The sequence below is a fragment of the Pleurodeles waltl genome, chromosome 6 (assembly GCF_031143425.1).
Source record: "Pleurodeles waltl isolate 20211129_DDA chromosome 6, aPleWal1.hap1.20221129, whole genome shotgun sequence".
NCBI classification, from domain to species: domain Eukaryota; kingdom Metazoa; phylum Chordata; class Amphibia; order Caudata; family Salamandridae; genus Pleurodeles; species Pleurodeles waltl.
The window spans coordinates 444,956,257-444,975,255 of NC_090445.1; positions in this window are offsets into that span (position 1 = coordinate 444,956,257).

Genomic DNA, 18,999 nt, shown 5'->3' on the forward strand with positions numbered 1-18,999 from the left:
AGCACTGCACGTGAGGAGGGCTTTACCAAAGTCATTTTACTGGATAGGTTTTCCAACCAGTAAAATTGTGCCCAGTATTCTCACACCTTGGAAATCTGGGTGCGGAGGCACCGAGCCACTAATAATACCATGGAGCAGAACTACACACTATAACACTATAACTTGTATTCAGGGCCAAGAAATCGGTGTTGTATTATGGTGGACAAGGGAATCATTCGAAGTCATCGTTTCTGAAAATAGACATGGAGATGTTTGTCCAAGTAGAGACAAATCGAATTGAATTCGAATGTTCATGTAGTACAAGGCTTTCCAAATACAATTTAAAGAAACAGGTGTATACAATAATGCTAACACAAATCTACTTGTGTTGTGTACTCAGTGATTATATGAATAACAAAGTATCCTGACATACGCTAACACTGTCTCATCATAATCAAGTAGTCAATCATTACTGACACATATGTCAATGTAAATGGAGTCCACTCTTACATTTTAAAGTCCTTCTTCTCTGAAGAATAAGCCTTTATTAGATGAAGATCTTGTTACTGTATGTATAACAAACAGATTTGTGTTTGCATTGGTGCATACGCCCGTTTCTTTGAATTTAATTTATTTGTAAATCTTTATACATACGTGAGCTTTCGAACTAAATTCCATTTGTCAGTACTTGGACACACAATTCGTGATCTATTTTCACAAATGAAGACTTCGTATTATTCCTTTACTTTAGTTCATACCCAAGCTCGCAAGGGATTGCTGGGTTGCCCTTTTCTGTGACAGTATTATGGTGGATGGAGCAGGATTTATTATGATGCTGTCCTGTCCGCACACTTTCTCCAATGGTGCACGGATAATGTACAAACATTGGAGGGGCACATCCCTTGGTGATCTCAGTGACTCGTGCCCAAGCCACACGGACGTGCAGTGCATACTTTATGACATTTACACACACATCCATAGTGTTATTTTGATCAGCAGTCGTTTAGTAGAGTGATGGGCAGTTACATGGGAAAGGGTGCTGGTCAAGAAATATCATCAGTTAGTGAGTGAGGCTGAAGGCTACTTGAGGAATATCCAGTAGGAAATGAGGTCATTTATAAAGAAGGCTGTCAAAGCGCCTTTGTGAAAGCAAAGAGAAAAGGTGACCCTTCAGAAAAGGAGGACTGGTCGCTTTCTGGAGTGGACAGTGCTTCTCTGGGTGGGGGTTAGGGGAGAGGCAACTGAGGCCAATATTAGGGATATATAAGAGAACAAGGAAACACCTAGAGAAACACACGTCGGAATAAGTAACACAAAACACAATGAATGAGGTAAAGTGTTAGAATTAATAACCTTGTACAGCCAGGTAGGCCCGGCAGCTCATGAAAAAAGGACAACCTTGGCACACTAAAGAATAGTGTGTGACCCACCACCCAAGAGATCTAGAATGGGCCTATACCTTCGGCTTATGAAGACATTAGATTGAATTATGATTGTCTCGATGGAAACAATGCTGAAAGATGTTCTAGATGGCTGCATGACAGAGCAGTCCAGTATGAGTTAGGCGAGATATTCTCAGGTAGAAGAAATGGTAAACAGTGCTGACATTCATCATATTAGAAGTGCAGACTGATAGTCACTGGAACACGCGAGGAAGTACATATAGAAACAGATCAGCAAGACCACTAAGAGACTAGGAACATTAGGATCGCAAATCTTTAAGACCATATTAGCTTTCTTTTTTGCTTCAGTAGAGACCCATGCAAGGCACTAGAAAAGTATTTCTAACACTGGCATTCGTTTATTGGACGTGGTAGGTAGCACACAGGTTTTCTGTGGCCAAGGAAGCACACGTCAAAGTACAAGTGGACATCACCTTTTTAAGGACCGGGATTAAACAAATTTCCTTGCTTTGTAATGCAAACTGCTTTGTTTACAGACAGCACTTCAGAAAATGGCACCACAGGAGCAGGTTGCCGATGATATTTTGGGGGTATTGTTAAGACAGATAATGCTATTTGCATACTTTTGAGTGGCATGCTCTGGTGCTCTGTGATTCACTGGTAGTAAGCAGCGGGTACCTCTGTGTATCTGACTTTTTCCCTTCGTGCACACGACAATCATGTGGATGACTCAGCTCTTTATGTATCACTGGCATGAGACCAGAGAGCATGGCTCATGGATTTCAGAGGTGCACCAAAAGAGTATCCCTCACAGTATAGTCCACTAACCAGGGTACAAAAGACGGACAGTAGTAGCAGTGATTCCAAAATAGAAGAGATTGGTCTTTTTTTTTTTTTTTTTTTTTTTAAGTGAGCCAGGCTCCTGTGACTACAGGATCGGTGACTACTACCCCCCTTTGAAGTGAAGGGACAGCCGAGAACTCTTCCAGTTTCCTTCAGACCTGTGGATACAGATGATGTTGTAAAGTGGCTAGGGTGAGCAGACTGATCCCACTTTCTATCTTTGATTCACATCCTCTATGAGGCAACACACAGCTCCACCCTGCAACCTGGTGCATCAGCAGATCAAAGCCTACAGTTGGAACAGCTCCTGTAAGACACCAACCTCCGGTAAACCACACGATACGTGGTCTCTTGGAATCTGCCTTAGTATTTATTCTGGTTTGGCAGACACAGACAGAGCACCTAGGCCTGTGTGCAGGATTCTCTTTACCTAGGGCAGGGCCACACAGTATCAGTGAGCTCCAGGGCTGTGACATGACAATAAGGACTGTGTCCATGTTGGAAACAAGGTTTGAGGTCCTGATCTCTGCTAGAAGTACAGTTTGAGTCAGTCTTAAAGGAATGTCATTGCTAAAGAAGGCATACTTATAGAATTTACCTGCTGAAGAAGCTATCCATAAGAGATTACAGCCCACCAGCTTATAACATGAGGAGCTGCGTGTGTGACCAAACATTAAAACACAAACTCACTGAGATGGCGTGGGGTGTATTAGCCTGACCAGGAACATCATGAGACCCTAGGATTCTTACTATTGTATTATGTGATCCAGTTGACCTCAACATGGCCTTCAGCTTGCTCAGTACTTTCTACTTGGCCTATCGTCACACAGGGCAACTACCCACATCAAAGAATTATCACAACCCTTGTCAGGGTGAACCCTCCAAGTCACTAAACTAACCTGTGCTCAATCAGTCGGTACAGAGTAGACAGGCTTAATTTTTGGGCAATGTGTAAAGCATTTATTAATGACTAAAACAGTAATAAAGTCAAAATGCAAAACAATAAAAATCCCAAAATAAATTAGAAAAATAGAGTACAATTTTATAAACAGAAAGACACTAACATTTCAAACAAAATGGGACCCAGACAAAATATCTAAAGTTTTAAGGAGGAATAGTTCAAAGTGCCATGGTATTCAATGGTCAGGGTAGACAGGGACTTAGTAACATTTTTGACTAGGACAAACTTGGTTGGTATATACAATCTGTGCTCTGTCACAGCCAGCCTTAAATTGCATCTTTCTAATTTAAGCATTTTTACCACAATCCACCAAAGAAGTACGCTTCTAAATCCCTCCGCCCCTAGGACTGCAAAAACGTAGAAACTCAGCATGTCAGGCAGAGGAGAACTGCAGGGTCTAGTCCAGATCCAGTTGGCAATGGTCAGCTGGGCATGTGCAGGAAAGGTCTCTTGTAGCTTGCATCCCTGTAGCTTGAACAGGAGGCCAGCCTTATGACCTCTGGAGTCAATTTCTTTCTCCGGGGTACAAAAGGGAGCAGGCCCAGTCCTTTAGGGCTCCTCTCAGGACAGACACAGCAGGTCCAGTCGTCTTGCTTTTCTTTTCTTGGGTCCATCAGTGTGCTGAAATGTGAGCCTGGAGGTGCCACAAGCATTCCTGGCACTTGCTACTGAGTGGAAATAACTGCTAGGAACACCCTAACCAATGGGGTAAAAGTTCCCAGGGTCAGCCTTACCCACTTTGGGCATTTCCAAGATGGCGAAGGATACTGCACACACTCACCTTTGGCTCTGAGGACAGGGAATGTGTGTAGGGATTGTACCATGGTAATCGTAGGGTCCTCTTACATCTAACACAAATTCAATTTGAGGGAGCCACTGTGCCCCCTAATAAACCCAAAGACAGCAGTCTGGTAGGACAAACTAAGGGGTTTCCAGCAGCCAGATAGGAGATACACAAGAACTGTTATGGCATCTTGTACTCTTGCTCTGAAGTGCCCCCAATGGTTATGTGTGAACCCAGCAAACCTGCCAAGCAGGATTTGGTACTGTAATTTCAAACGGTCTGCCAGCAGCCCCCACTCTGCATATTTTGTGAGGTTCAGATCAGTTATCTTTGCCCTTTCAGGTCTACTTGTCAATCACAATTACCTATTTTGCAGCCCATATGAGGAATAGTTCAATTATTTTTCTGGCTAGTCAGATTCCTGAGATACAGTATTAATAGTTTAAACTGCACTGTAGCTTTTATAAATGACAGCTAGGTCTGCCACAGTTAAAGATATATATATATATATATACACACACACATATAGCACTTGGATGTAAGGACATGTTAACATTACAATTCTACTAGTCCTATTTTTAAATATCGTGCATCCTGCCTTGTGGACCACAAGGTCTAAACAGGTTGACCTATGAATGTTTAAAGGGGCAGTTTTGACCTGTCAAAAAAGTTTATTTTGAAAAGTCAAATTGTGGTTTTTACACTGCTACAGTAATGATACACTGGCATGGCTGAAGACACGCTTTATACTGTCACTGCAGCTGATGGCACAATAGGTGCTGCAGTCCACTAGTGTGATTTAACTTATAGGCCGGGGGTACACTTTGTACCACATCCTAGTGATTTATAGCTAGGCTAATATGCCAAGTAGGATTATACGAACTTGATCATGTTGAACAGAAGAGCACAGGCACTTCACCATAAGTTAGAAGGGATGAAGTGCAGTGAGTTATCCAGCCAGCAAAAAATAGTTAAGGCAAAACTCTGAAGGGATATCACACAGAGTATGGTCATTTCCTACACCCTACAAATAAAATCCAAACATACGAGCAGTTAAAGAGATACAACTACCTTTAAATTAAGTTTTAGTGCACATTTGCAGCAACTGTCTTCAATTGACAGCACTGTAGGTGGCTTGAATACAGGAAAACATTACTGCAACCAGCAGAAACAAAGAGGACCGAGTCTTTCTTTTCAGTAATTTTGCATCATTTTTGCAGAGCAATCTGCAGTATGAGGAAAACTGGTAACTGGTGAGGTCAGTTATCTTAAACCTATCTCTTAGTGTCATTTCTTGAACAAACTGAGATATTTGCAGATTTCTTTTTCCAGCGCATTCCACCCATGGCCAGTAAAGTGTTTAGTTGAAAAGCAAGCTGAACTTTTTTTTTTTTTTTTTAAGTACTATATTGGTTGGGTATTGCAACTATTTCACCTGAAACCACATGACCAAATGTTCTCAGTTATCACAATAGGGTGTAGTGCTAACATCCATTCTTGACATAAAATATCAATTCATCAAAAGAGACTTGCAAGTCAAAATTTCATTTGAGATACATTATCTAACTTTCCCGCCCGTAACCTATATCCAATTGATTACAGGAACTTGGGGACACTGAGACTTATCTATTGCTGTAGAAGCTGGTTTGATAAGCTGTGCTAAGATTACATTCAAGACTAACATTTACGGATTCAGAGATTTTATTCATATTTTATAGAGGTTATAGATGCTGAAGTTAGGATATCTCACAGGTCTTTCAATACTTCTCATAGGTGGATATCATGTTTTTGATGACGTTTCGAGAATATGTATAATGTATTATCCAGGAAGACTGTATAATATAACATGATGCTATTGTGCTCTGCTGGGGCTCTATGTTGTTGTGTCACTGCTTTTCTTTTAAGCTCCCTGCCGAGTGTGTAGCATTAATTGAGCTAATGCTGAAATGCTAGCCTCTGTGCCTCTAATTAAAATATATTCTGCACTAACACTCATTTGGAGAATCAATACTTATTCGATGTTCTCTAAAAACAAAAAAGAAAGAAAAATAGTCTTAGTACAAACGCTTTTAAATGCCATTTTTAGGATACTATATTGTCCGAGCTATATTCCATCACTTCCTTTTGCCCTTATAAAAAATGACCCAATAATTACAAATTAGGGTGATCCCACTTGAGAACAGCAGTCCCAAACTGCTAGGCATGGTTTACTCATCACAAACAAGAAACCTTAAAGAAGTTTCTGCCTCCAGCTGTCAGTGGGGCAGCACTGAGGTCAATGTCTGGATAATCTATACAAGACAGGGTTACAGTAAAACACATCTAGAACAAATACTTGTCCCTGCTGTGTAAACAACTATATGGAAATAAGCTCTGAGCTGCAATCTATTACTTTCTTAGCAATGTATTGTACTGAAGGATTTATATATGGGAAAACATACCCCCATGCCATACGGTAAAAACATACTGCAAGTCACTGAGGAGTTACATGACCATTTATAGAAATAAGACCACGGGCAGAGTACCAATAAAAGGTAATATGACTGATGTGTCTTGCCTTTTAATGTGAGGCATGGGGGTATTTTATTCTATAAAAAAACATGGTCAAACCATCACCAGTCCCACAAGCTGACTAAATACTTGGTTTCTATTCTTTTGTATGAAAGCGATTGCTTGTATGCTTCATGTCTGTGCACACACACTGAGTATGTAGTGTGAAATTAAACCGCAAACAGTAGTTATTTGTTGCAAAATATTATGTTCAATACTAGTTTAATGCAAGCTAGAATATTAACTTTTGTAGCTCAGCATGTGTAGAAACATGCAGAAAGAGCATTCCTTTCCGCAAATGACTTATACTGTCAAAAACGAAACATGCTGCCTTAAGTATTTTTTTTCTTCTGCTGATCACTATTCATTTGAGAAAAACAGACCAGATGAAAGAAAAGCCAGTGCCAGTTTTTATTGTTTATACTGCATCAGTAATTATGCTCTGTGACCCGCCTTTTACCTTGGCAGCTGGTTTTGGCAGGAGACATTAGAAGTCACAACTCAACTATAATGACTTATTACAGTTGAGCAGCTACTTCATTTTATTACAGATGACTAGATATGATCCAGCTAGACTAGAATAAGAAAATTAGAGATGGTTATTTATACAGAGCGTGCAGCCTCCCATGTTTTCAGTAGTGTTTACTACACTTATGAGGGGTGATAAAGTACTTGTCTACATGGATAGCATGCTACACTGAAGTTTATGCCGTTGGGAGAGTTTTGTGTTTTTATTGAGCCTATATGGTACGTGTTTCCATGTCATAGGTAAAGTACACAGTGCAGTATTTAGGAAATGGTGTGTGAGACAGACATTGTGACATTAAAAGGTTAATTAGCTTAGGCAGTATTGAGGAGTGAAAATGCATGCCCGAAACCCATGTACCATGTTGAGACAGCAGATCTTGTGATGCTGTTTTTTCCGGTTCCTAATGAAAACACCTGTATGTGCTGCCAAGGTGCTATGTTTTCTGTACCAGGCCGAGGAATATGGTTCCAGGGAGACATACTGTTGACGTTGTGCTGACCCCGAAAGAGGTTGGGGAGTAGGGTGAAGGCCCAGGGAGAATGACTGATTGGTAACTGAGAGGAAGAGGCGAGTAGGAGGATCCCGGGTTAGTAAAAACACTGAAAATACCATTGGTCCAATGGTGCAGGAAAGGAACATGATGCTGTGCAAGCCAGCTATTAGTGTATAAAAGGAGGGGTATAGGTGCCTTGGGGAAGCTCACAGATAGAGCCGTTTACATTTGCCCTGTTGGACTAATCTCAGAGAGAGTGGACGAGAGGTTGGACTGGGCTTTCCAGTGCCAGCTGCTAAAGTTGTAATTGAAAGGCAAAGGGCCAGGTTCTCCTACTTTGTTTTGATTTATAGAATTATTACAGTTGATTTACTGCATTGCAATTGATTCAAGACTGTTCTTTTTCCCTATTGTTGTGCTAGCATTGCACTATACATATATATGTAAACTTTCTGCTACTGTTCAGCCACCATTGCCAATATACATGCTTGTGCTATTGTTTTATTAAAGTCACACTGCATGAGCTACATGTTTGTTGCTCCTTACTGTCTCTTTTGATTTGTACTCAATTGATATTGCTTGGGTTGGTTGCCAGCAACCTGTCTAACACATCCACAGAGGCAGGTTTATGTTAGAGGATGCTGCTCTTAGCATTGTGGCAAGTGAAATGAGTGTGAGGGATAGACATGCAATATTATAGGTTTCGAGACATACTGTCAGTATTATGTAGCCCTGCAGGTCCCCATTGTCTGGTAGATCTTTATACAGTATGCCTGCATTGTAGCCAGCCTCTCAATTGGCTTTAGGATGGCTAGCTACAGCGACCTGGGTTAGACGCTAGCTCAAAGAGCCATTCTGAAGCTGCTCCATGACAAGTCTACCTGTGATAAAACAGGACTGGTGTATATCACATAGCCTGTCTTGGTTACAAGTGACTATGTGACCCTTGGGTGTTAAAGAGAGCAGCAGGCCTAAAGGCGGTATGTGTGTCCAGTGGTGACAATCCCATTATCAGAGACCGTAGGGTACATTACATCAGGGAACAACTATCTTTCTCTCCCCCCCCTCCCCCTCCAACACCTCCTAGACCTCTTATGGGCTGTACTGAAGAGACTATGCCATCTCCTAGAGAGCTTATTGGCTGCACCAAAGAGCAACTATCCCACACCTCCAAGAGATCTTATGAGCTCTACCCAAAGTGACATTTCCTGACCTCCTAGAGATTATATTGGCTGTACCCAAAATAAACTATCTTCCACCTCAGAGGTATCTTATGGGCTACAGCCTAGAGCGACTCTCCACTACCTTATATAGATTATGTGGTCTCGAGCTACTATCTTCCACTACCTAGAGATCATATAGCTGTACCCAAGAGCAACAATCTGTACCATTAGGTAACCTAGCCTTTAAGGATTGCTCCTTTTGGGGTATGACCGGATTGATTTGGCATCCAGTCAGTCCACTTTACTAAGAGTAGAGCACACAAAACGTCATGGAAGAAAGACTTCCTAGGTTTCAATTGAAGTTAATAGAGAAATAATCCCCACCCTTTATTTTACATATTTTAAAAACCTTCCCATTGTAGGTTTCCAAATATTGCCATGTATTAATTTATGTCTCATTGAAGTAACATGAGCACTAACATCAAGGCCACATCGTCAGAAGAATGGAGCACGAATTAACATATCAAAGTAAAAACTACCATCTGTGAATTGTTAAATGCAAAACGTGTGATTTCCAGCGAGTGCCGTTTGCGTTTTGAAAGATCAGTCAGGTGCACCAGGAGTTGGGAAAAGTGTAGAGACAGCACGCATTTAAAGCATTCCACTGGCCTCTCCCACCCCTAAAATCCCCCATTAACTTCCCCACGTCTCGCATTCAGCGTCTCTAGAGAGTTGTTACAGCATAGTACACCTTTGGCATACCGCTCGACCTTTCAGGGCCGCTTGGAGGATGAGCGCCAGGCCACCAGACCTTTAATTCCAGCAATATCACAGGATGTTAAATCACACAACCTTTGATATCATTAAGTGATATGCAGAGGTTCTCATGTTTTACCAACATACATTAAGAAATAAACTCCTGTGCCATGAGTATTCAGTAAAAAAGCCAACACATCGTTTGTTACCCTCAAACCATTCATCACACTTTACTACTTTCCATTAAAAGTCCTCGTAAATATAAACTTTAGAATATAAACGTACCAGACTTTTAGTAACAGTTGTCAAATGTATGCACGATACTTGTTGCGTTTTATTTAGGGGTATCAAAATGCAAACATCCTCACAGAAGTGAATACCAACTGCAGCCCTTGAAATTAAATGACTTAAGTGTTTGTTACATAAAAGCAGGATGGGGCTATGATATTTGGTATAAGGGTGAGCGGCCGACTTTAAAACCTAGTGACAAATTAAAATCCACGAATTCTGAGAAATCACAATCCGTCAGTGCCTATATTGTGAACTCTGTGTATATCAAGTGAGGAGTAACCTTTTTGAAATATGTTTCAGATAAATAATCATGTTCTTCCACCAAATATGATGCAGTCGTGCTATTTAAGACCAGCACAAGGATCTTTTCCGTATTGTTGAAGTGGGTGTAACCGTCTGTCACAGCCTGGAGCGAAGCTTCAGAATCTAAGTGAATAGCGCTTGGAACTTCCTGTCTCTGGCTGGCTGCTGGTTTTTGGATTCGCCTCAGGTCAAGAGCTCCTGGAAGGCAGACAGTCATGTGCATACCTTCACATGCATAATCACTCAGGCAACAGCTCGATCAATCGTTAAATATTTGTAAAGCGCAGCTGGTCACCTGTGAGGGTCTAAAGGCGCAGGGGTGGGGCCAGGGGAGTGGGGCAGGGAGGTTGAGGGTTAAGGGGGCCTCATCCGAAGAGCAACATCTTGAGGTTCTTCCTGAAGATGGTGAGCGACCAGTTTTGTGCAAGGGGAGGTTGTTCCAGCTCTTTGCTGCAGTGTAGGTGAAGGCTCATTCTCCGGCGGTGGCTTTGCAGATGTGAGGTATGGTGGCCAGGGCCATCTGGGCAGAGCAGATGATCTGGCAGGGGTGTGGAAGGCGATGCAGTGGTTAAGGTAGGCTGGTCCTGTATTGTGTATGGCCTTGTATGTGTGGGTGAGAAGCTAAGAAGGTGATTCGCTTCTCGACTGGTAGCCAGTGGAGGGTCCTGAAGTGTTGGGAGATGTGTTCTCGGCAAGGGAGGTCCAGAATGAGTCTGGCGGTGTTCTGGATGATGTTTTTTGATGTTTCTAGTTGAGGTGCCGGCGTAGAGGGTGTTGCCGTAGTGAAGCTTGCCAGTGAATAAGGTGTGGGTGACTGTCCTGCGACAGTCTGCTGGGATCCATCTGAAGATCTTCCGAAGTTTGCGGAGTGTGTGCCAGCAGGCGGAAGCGACCGAGTTTACCTGGCGGGTCATGGATAGGGAGGAGTCGAGGATGATTCCTAAGTTGCAGGCGTGCACAGACAGGGCGGGGGTGGGAGGGTGGGTGCTGAGGGATGTGGGCCACCATGAGTTGTCCCAAGCTGACGTGGCGTTTCCAAAGATGATGAGCTCAGTCTGGTCTGAGTTGAGCTTGAGGCAGCTTTCTCTCATCCAGGTAGCGACAGCTTCCATTCCTGAGGGGAAGTTCCTTTTGGCCGTGCCCAGGTCTTCGGTGAGTTGCGTGTCATCAGCATATGACATGATGTTCGTACCGTGGCAGCGAGAGGGGTCATGTACACGTTGAACAGTGTGGGAGCAGGCAGTTGATGAGGTTGTTGGTATCTTTGTGTGCGGCGAGTACCTTCGGCTTGTTGAGGCTGGCGCTGCAGTTGCAGTTCCTGCAGGTGAAAGGTCTGAGTGTCTTTGGGGGCGATGGTGCAGCAGTTGCTGAGACATCCGGTGTTGAGGCGGAGGAGTGAGGCAGATGCCATGCCTTGAGTCATTATAGCTGGGGAAAGGGCTTGTGGGTGAAAGAAAGGTAATGCAGCTGGTCACATCAAATCCAAGGGGACAGCATCTTAGTGTTGCTCCCCTGTTAGATAGGATGGGCAGTGTTTCCCAAAAATGTTACTGTAGGTACAGAGTGACCCCTCTCTCATTGTCTCACAGCATGAGGAGTGGGCAGGATGAGGCCATGGGGTCTTATAAGGGGGCAGCAAGTATGACAGAGCCATTTTTTGTGGTCAGTGTTCACTGTTTTTAGTTCCAAATGACAATCATAGAACCTTCAAATGTATTGTGTGCGAGGTTTCATTACATTGAATTATCAGGATTATGAAAATTACCCTGCGTCTCCAAGGCACACTCCGGCCTGGACCCGTACATTCATTAGCCTAGCAAAACTGTGTAACAGGGCTGATCACTTCTTGTCGCAGACCTGTCAAATTCAATAAAAAATTCACCGTGCGAAGGGGAGATGGGCCTTGTACTGAGAAGTACATAAGTGGTACTTTTGCCCCAAGTCCCCCCAACTCCAAAAATCAATAAATGCTTGTTGAGGCTGCTGCTGATGACATGGTGTGCTTTCACACCATTAATGGACGTCGGCACTTCAAAGCCTCAGAAAATGGGCTGAAAACCACAGCTTACAGTGGTTTTCAGATCGTTTTCCATGCCATAATGTGATATCGGCTCCTTACTGGGTGACCAAGTGATGGGAGCCAATATAGTGTGTCACACAATGTCATCATGCAGAAGTCAATCATATAGGTAATGATCAAATCACTTAACCAGGGCACTACCCTGGGCCTTGGTGGATGGGGAAACCACAGGCTCTCGAAAAATGAACTCTCCTTGGTGGGAACCCCAGGAATAGAGTGGGCCATCCTGCATCAGCCATTAATGGGAAATTTATAAGTATGACACATTTATGTAATCTGTCTGGGTGGAGCTACATAACATCCTATGAAGAGGTCCCTACAGCATACCATGAGATACTCATACCACCTGAAGGCTGTTGAGGCACTCACAAATCTGGTCAGAAATCATCCCAAGTATGGAATTTAGCTATCAAGGAGGAGGATTCACCTCGCTATGAGGAAGTTTATGAATTATTCTGAAGTTTGGCTTCATTAGACAGCGACTCCTGAGTAGGAAGTTCCTGTGAAAACTGAGAATCAGATGTAATGAATGTGACAAATAAAAATGGCTATTTTCCTACTTAATGCTCTGGACGTCATCACAAATGGCCTAGATGCGCATAATATGAAGGTGCTAGCACCGATGGGGCAGCCTTCAATCTTCTAATCAGCTATCTTACAGGCTGGAGGAGCTGCAAGGCAAAATTAAAGATTTCTACTATGGCTTTACTATGACAAAGGCCTCCGGAGAGTGGATCTTGGCGCAAAAATGAAATTCCCCAGGTCATTGGCTGTCATTGAGCCAGCTCCCTAATCCCTCAAGGGACAGCTGGAATCCTGAGCAACTGTGAAAACAGTCCTGTGTGTCGCTCTGACTAGTTAGGAGTCCTACAAAGAAAAATAGGGTTGGAACCTACATTAAGTGAATGAGCTCTAAAGGACTGCAATGGATTGATGTTGATACCACCATACTCAGGATGGGTCAGCTGTTCAGTTACCTCGTCACTGACACCTGGATAGGCCATAAGCAAACCTCATCTGTGTAATCAAACGTGCAAGAGAATTTCACTCAGAGTTGCCAGTGTCCTCTATTGTGTCGTGTGCACAGTATTTGACAGATCACCTTTGTGGATCCTCCAAGGGCTAGAATTAGTGCTCAGGGTTACACTGCCAAAGGCTGGTAAGTTAAAAGGTATACCTTTGGCAAATGATGTACAACCATGGCTCACCCGGTGTGCGAGTGCGTATATATCTGTAAATGCCAGACTGTTTGTTGTATGACAGTGTAGAAATCACTGAAATGTTTTTTTCAGTGTTAAGCGAGAAAGGGGATGCCTGCTTTGGGATCACAGCTCAATATCGGTTTATTCAGAGATTTTAGGCCAGCTACCCTAGCTCTCTGCCACTGAGCTATCCTACCAACAGGGCCACTGGAAAGGAATGAGACTGTAACCATAACATTTTTTGTATAATTAAAGATTTGACGCATATTCCATCCTCTGCTGCATAGTCTGCAGATTTTAACCAAAAATATGTTTCTAGATCAAACAGTTGAAAGGTTTCTGAAAACACAGCAACACGTGTTGCCATGTAGTGGAAGGCTCTTTGCAAATTTTGACTAGTCACCTTACTCTTGCTTATTGCTATGTGTTAAACTGGTTCTAATGAGGTGCAACCAATGCTCAGGCAGTGTTAACAATGACTAAATAATGAAGTAATACCATCATAAAATATGCAGCATTATGCCTCATCATTTTCTTGATGCAGAATTTCTTCAACCCTGCCACATAATTTGGTGCTTTCCTGTGGCATAATCCCAGTGGCCCTGCCTATCAACCAACAAAGATGTGAGCACTCAAAGATTCCCAGCAACTTGTGTAGCAAGTCATAAATATCCAACCTACGTTGATGCTCAGGACATCTGCTGATAGGGTAGCTGGCAAATCAATCAGTTTGTGATACAGGGCTAATGGTGATGTTAGGGCCATTCAAATTGCGGCTGTGGTTATAATAGGGCCTTGTTTTGGCCAAATAAGTCACATCACCTACTTTTAGCTCACCAATTAAGTGGCTCAGAAATTTAACAGGAGAGCAGCAGGAAAAAAATAAATAAAAAAATAAATAAAAATAAGAATTAACGACCTTAGGGTCCATTAACATTTGGAAAAGATGATTATTCTGATTCTTTTAAGGTTGCAACAGAGGTCTCGAGCCAGCAGGAACAAATAGGAATCACGATAAATACAAAATGATTGGAAAACAGGGCATAGATCCAAAACTACAAGGGTGGTATGTCATTAGAAAATAAGGACAAAGCCAACAAGTCAACATTAGGTAAGGATTGGTTACGCTGGTTGCGTGTAAATTACTTCATATAACCCAGAGGCTGTCTCAAAGCAGTGGGAGGAGGAGAGTCTAGGAGGGATAAGAGGTAAAGGAATTGAGGGAGGAACCTGCTCCTGAAACATACGATTTCTAAAAACTCTTCTCTCACACTGCTTAGTGGATCAATAGGGCAGAACGGACAGCCAACTTTTGATGTCTGCTTAGTTACACAAGAAGGTGGGAGTAGAAGAGGGGAGGAAGGGGCCAGAAAGCTATGGAACGAAAGAAGAAATGAGAACAAAACAGACAGGGGCAATGCATTGGAGATAGTAACAAGCCTCAGTAGCCTGGAGAAGATAAGGGTCAGAGACCACAAGAGAGGGTAAAGCTGCTTCTATCAAGTAGCAATGTGACCTGCCATCGGATTACTAATCAAGGTAGCTAATTGGAGTCATGGTGATCCAAGGGTATTAGGAGACCTACCACATCCTACCCCCTGTAACAGTAGCTGTAATAAGAGCGCAATGAGCTGCCTCCTCCTCAATATATCTACATGCAGGGTCAGCAAGCGAGAGGGAATTGGTGGGATGTGGACTCACCTTAGTAGGCACATGTTAGAACCCCTTGCAGAGAGTCAAGAAGGAACTACTGGGCCCATCCAGTTTGAGGCCTTTTACTCCCAATGTCCCAGAGACAGATCTACTATGGATCCTGAGCAACAAGGCCATTTACAACTTCTGCACTTGACTCTCAGTAATGGCCAAGGTTGAGCAGTCCATGGGTCTCACTGGGCGGAGATGGGGTGGAGGGGGTGTACTCTGGCACAGTCTTCAATGCTTGGTGATGACCCACTGATCATACGATTCACAGTTCTTAGGGACTGCCTGATCCTCAGCAATCCTTGATAGCAGCCTCTCCTTGCATATGGGGTTGCTGTACAGTTACCAGCCAAGGCGCCGGCCCTCACCACATGGTAGTCTGTACCACAGCTGCCCCACCTCGCAAACAAGGAAGTCGCAACTGGTGCCATGCAAACTTCATTCGGCCCGCACTCCACTCCACTCACGGCTATCTTAATGGGAGCCTACATTATGGCATACAGGGGGTGCAGATGAAAATCTGGAAACAGCCAAAGACCTGATTGGTGCAGCAGCTGTCTCCTCAAACCTTGCACCAGGAGTGCACTCGGTTGGGGTCCAAACTGGACATCACTCCCTCCAACACTCTCCTCTCCCTCTCAGGGTACACTGGTCTTGGCAAGCAGGCAGACGCTGGTGCTTGAGAGCAGGTGGTTTTAGTTTCCTTGGGTGATGTCCTCTCACCCATCAGGGAGACTAGCAGGTGTTGGCCCCCAGCCCTGGTTTAGGCAGAAGTCTTGCAGAGCTTTCCTGGGTCTTTGAAGTTTTATATTGGGGTTCTGCTTCTTTTGAAGTACATCCTTCTCTCTCTAGTCCTATTGAAAGGCTATCAGTCACAGCAAGCGAAACTACGAAGCTGATTGTCCCACAACACAGGCCACTGGAGTGACATGTCACATTTGGATGTCAGCTACAGTGACGTGCATCAAAAGGATAATCCCAGGCTCCCAGCCCTACTCTTCATGATTCCCATATCAGCCCTGTCTCCTTCATGAGATGTGTCCCGGCCCCTTCTCTTGTGATCCCTCACCTGGGCCTCTGGGATGCTTGAAGAGAACTGAACACGGCAATCAAAGCTTACACCTACTCCAATCTGCCCACTCTTAAATTGATTATGTACTTATGTTAGTAAGCAAAGCCCTGCTTGGTCTCATTCAGACCACAGAAATCGGACCCAAATCAGTCTCCAACCACGCACCAGTCAGACAAGCTAGGCATGGGAAAGAGCACACCAACAGTAACCTGAAGATTACGCCCATCCCTTCTTAGGGACCCCATTACTAAGAGTGAAATAGGGCAATGGAGAGAGGAATATTTTGACCATAACAAAAGGGGGGGATGGGGGCTGGAAAAGGTCCCTGTTCCAGGAGTATGGGATGCATTTAAAGCAGTCATCTATGGCCACTGCATAGCAGTAGCTGCTGAACATACAAGCTTTGGAGGTAGAGATCGAAGGGCTCTTATAAAAGAGTGGATACAGAAGCCTTCCCATCGTAATACCTGCGGGCTCACTCACAATGCTCAGAGACCAGTTGCACATGCACTATACCTAAATAGAAGAGTTATCCTTGTTACACCTTAAAGGTGTCTGATCCTCTCGGAAGACAGCCGATTAGCCTGAAATCCAACAGGACTCCCGGGCCAAACGGGCTAATTCTATAAAACATACTAAACCCAGTTAATCCTGGAAATCACTGACCTCTTCAACCATTGCGCTGCAGAGAAGGTTGCCCAAACAATGGGAGAGGCAAAGGTGACAGTGATTCTGAAACCCCAAAATACCATAAACACTGCACATCCTATCACCCTATAGCACCATTAAATACTGACACTAAATTATAAAACAGAGTTTGGCAACCAGACTTAACACAGTGCTCCACACTTTGATAACCACAACCAATGCAGTTCTATTAAGAACGCCAGGCCTATGATAATATCCGAATTTCCATCCTCCTGACAGAGAAGGTCTCTCTCAAGAGTATACCAGCTGTACTGCTGTCAGACGCAGAGAAGGCCTTTGGCAGGGTGGACTGGACTTTTACGGCTCATGCTAAAAAATGGGCCTGGGACCCACATTCTTGCAGATTATTTTCACCATTTATCACGAGCGGGGCACGGAAGGGGTAGGGCAGGGCACAGGTGGGAATAACATTTTTATTTATGAAATAAAAAAATAAAAACATACATGCACAGTGAGGGGAAGGCTGTGCACACCCTCTCACTGCTAGTCACCCCTGTGGGCCCGCCCCTTTAAAAGAAAACAATAAAGTTGATCATTTTCTTTTAAAGGTTTTGCAGCTGCTGTTGTGGTGGGAGTGAGGGGGGGTGGGTGGGACGACACTTCTCCCGATATGGAGCAGCAACCCCTGCCAATTATTCCTAATCAGTCACCAGACTTACTTTGAATGGCTACCTTTCTAGGCACTTCCAACGAAAGAGGCACCAGGTAGGGCTGCCTCGTATCACCACTCCTTTTCTGCCCTTTTCGTAAAGCCCCTGCTGTGCCTTGTACAATAGAGACAGTTACAGTGATCACATTTGTACCAAGGAAGTTTTGTATCTCCTATGTTGATGGTGTGCTTTGGACCTTGGGTTCTTCCGATACCTCGATTCCGGCATTGGTAGAACTTGAGAATTTCAGACTCATCGTAAATCTTACAGCCAGAAACCTTCTCAAAGGCCTCAACTCGACCCTTATTCTCAAAAACGAGAATGTGTGTGTGTGGGGGGGGGGGGGGGAAAGGGGGCTATTCACAGCTATCTTGCCCCCCACCATTGGTTACAGCCATCACAAAAAACCTCTTCTGCTCTGCTTAGAACCCCCATTCCTGAAACATTCAACAAAAACTAATGGCATTTATATGGAAGGGCAAAGCCTGGAGTCTCCCGCAGATACTTATAACACAACCTAAAGTGACTGGGTTGCCTGTCAGTCCCTAGCATTCCACATTATTGTCCAGCACTGCAACTAAGAGCAGTGGTGGTTTGGTCTACCATGTTTTCAGACTAACTGGTGGGAGTTGGACCCTGTCATAGTCCGATGACTTCTTTGGGATTTACTGTGGGTTGGGTGGCCCATCTTACCAGACCTGTAGCCATAATATTGAGACTATGGGAAAAATGTTAGCGCATGAGGACTGGTGTTCTATCCATCCCCATACAATCCCATTCACTACAAACTGGCACTCTAGACGGTCACAACTTTGTGACTGGGAGTGAGAAAGGGTGTAAAATGACTGCAGACATGTTTGACGCCCCAACGCTGAAGAATTTTCAGCAATGCAAAATTGCATACGGCCTACCTGACACTGAGGGACTACGATATGTCCAGATTAAACACTGGGTAGCTCACCCTAATATCCATTTGGGAACCAATAGAGCAAAAACTCCATTCCAATTATAATTTTCGAAACTTGTTAGCACCATCTCAACATTGTACAAACTTCTGCTGACAATACCCCACAATTGAAACATGACAATTGAGTGGGAAAAGGTTCTGGCACCACAGGTGACATCGAAAGGGTGGAGTTGGATACAAAGGGCCATCCATTCCTCACCCTCATTATTGGGATGGGAGATCCACTGCAAGGTATGGTAGGCACTACACTCCTCCCAAAGGTTGTATTGCATGTACCACAAGGCTTCTCCTAGGTGTTGGTGTGTTAAGGGAAGATTTTGATATATGGTGGGAAAGCTCAGTGCTCCAACCATTCCGAGAAAAGGTCTCTATAAATTTCTTGAGAAAGTCCTAATCTTTGTGAGATCTTCGAAGCCAGAGGCAATGCTTCTTGGCCTTAAGCCCCCCCTCTCCCCAGGCTCGCGCATTTGTCCAAAGATGAGTGGCACATGTGCCTGCAATGCCTAGATGCCGTGACCATAGTCCATCATTGGCACAAACCAAACTGCCCGCAACTCACACTTG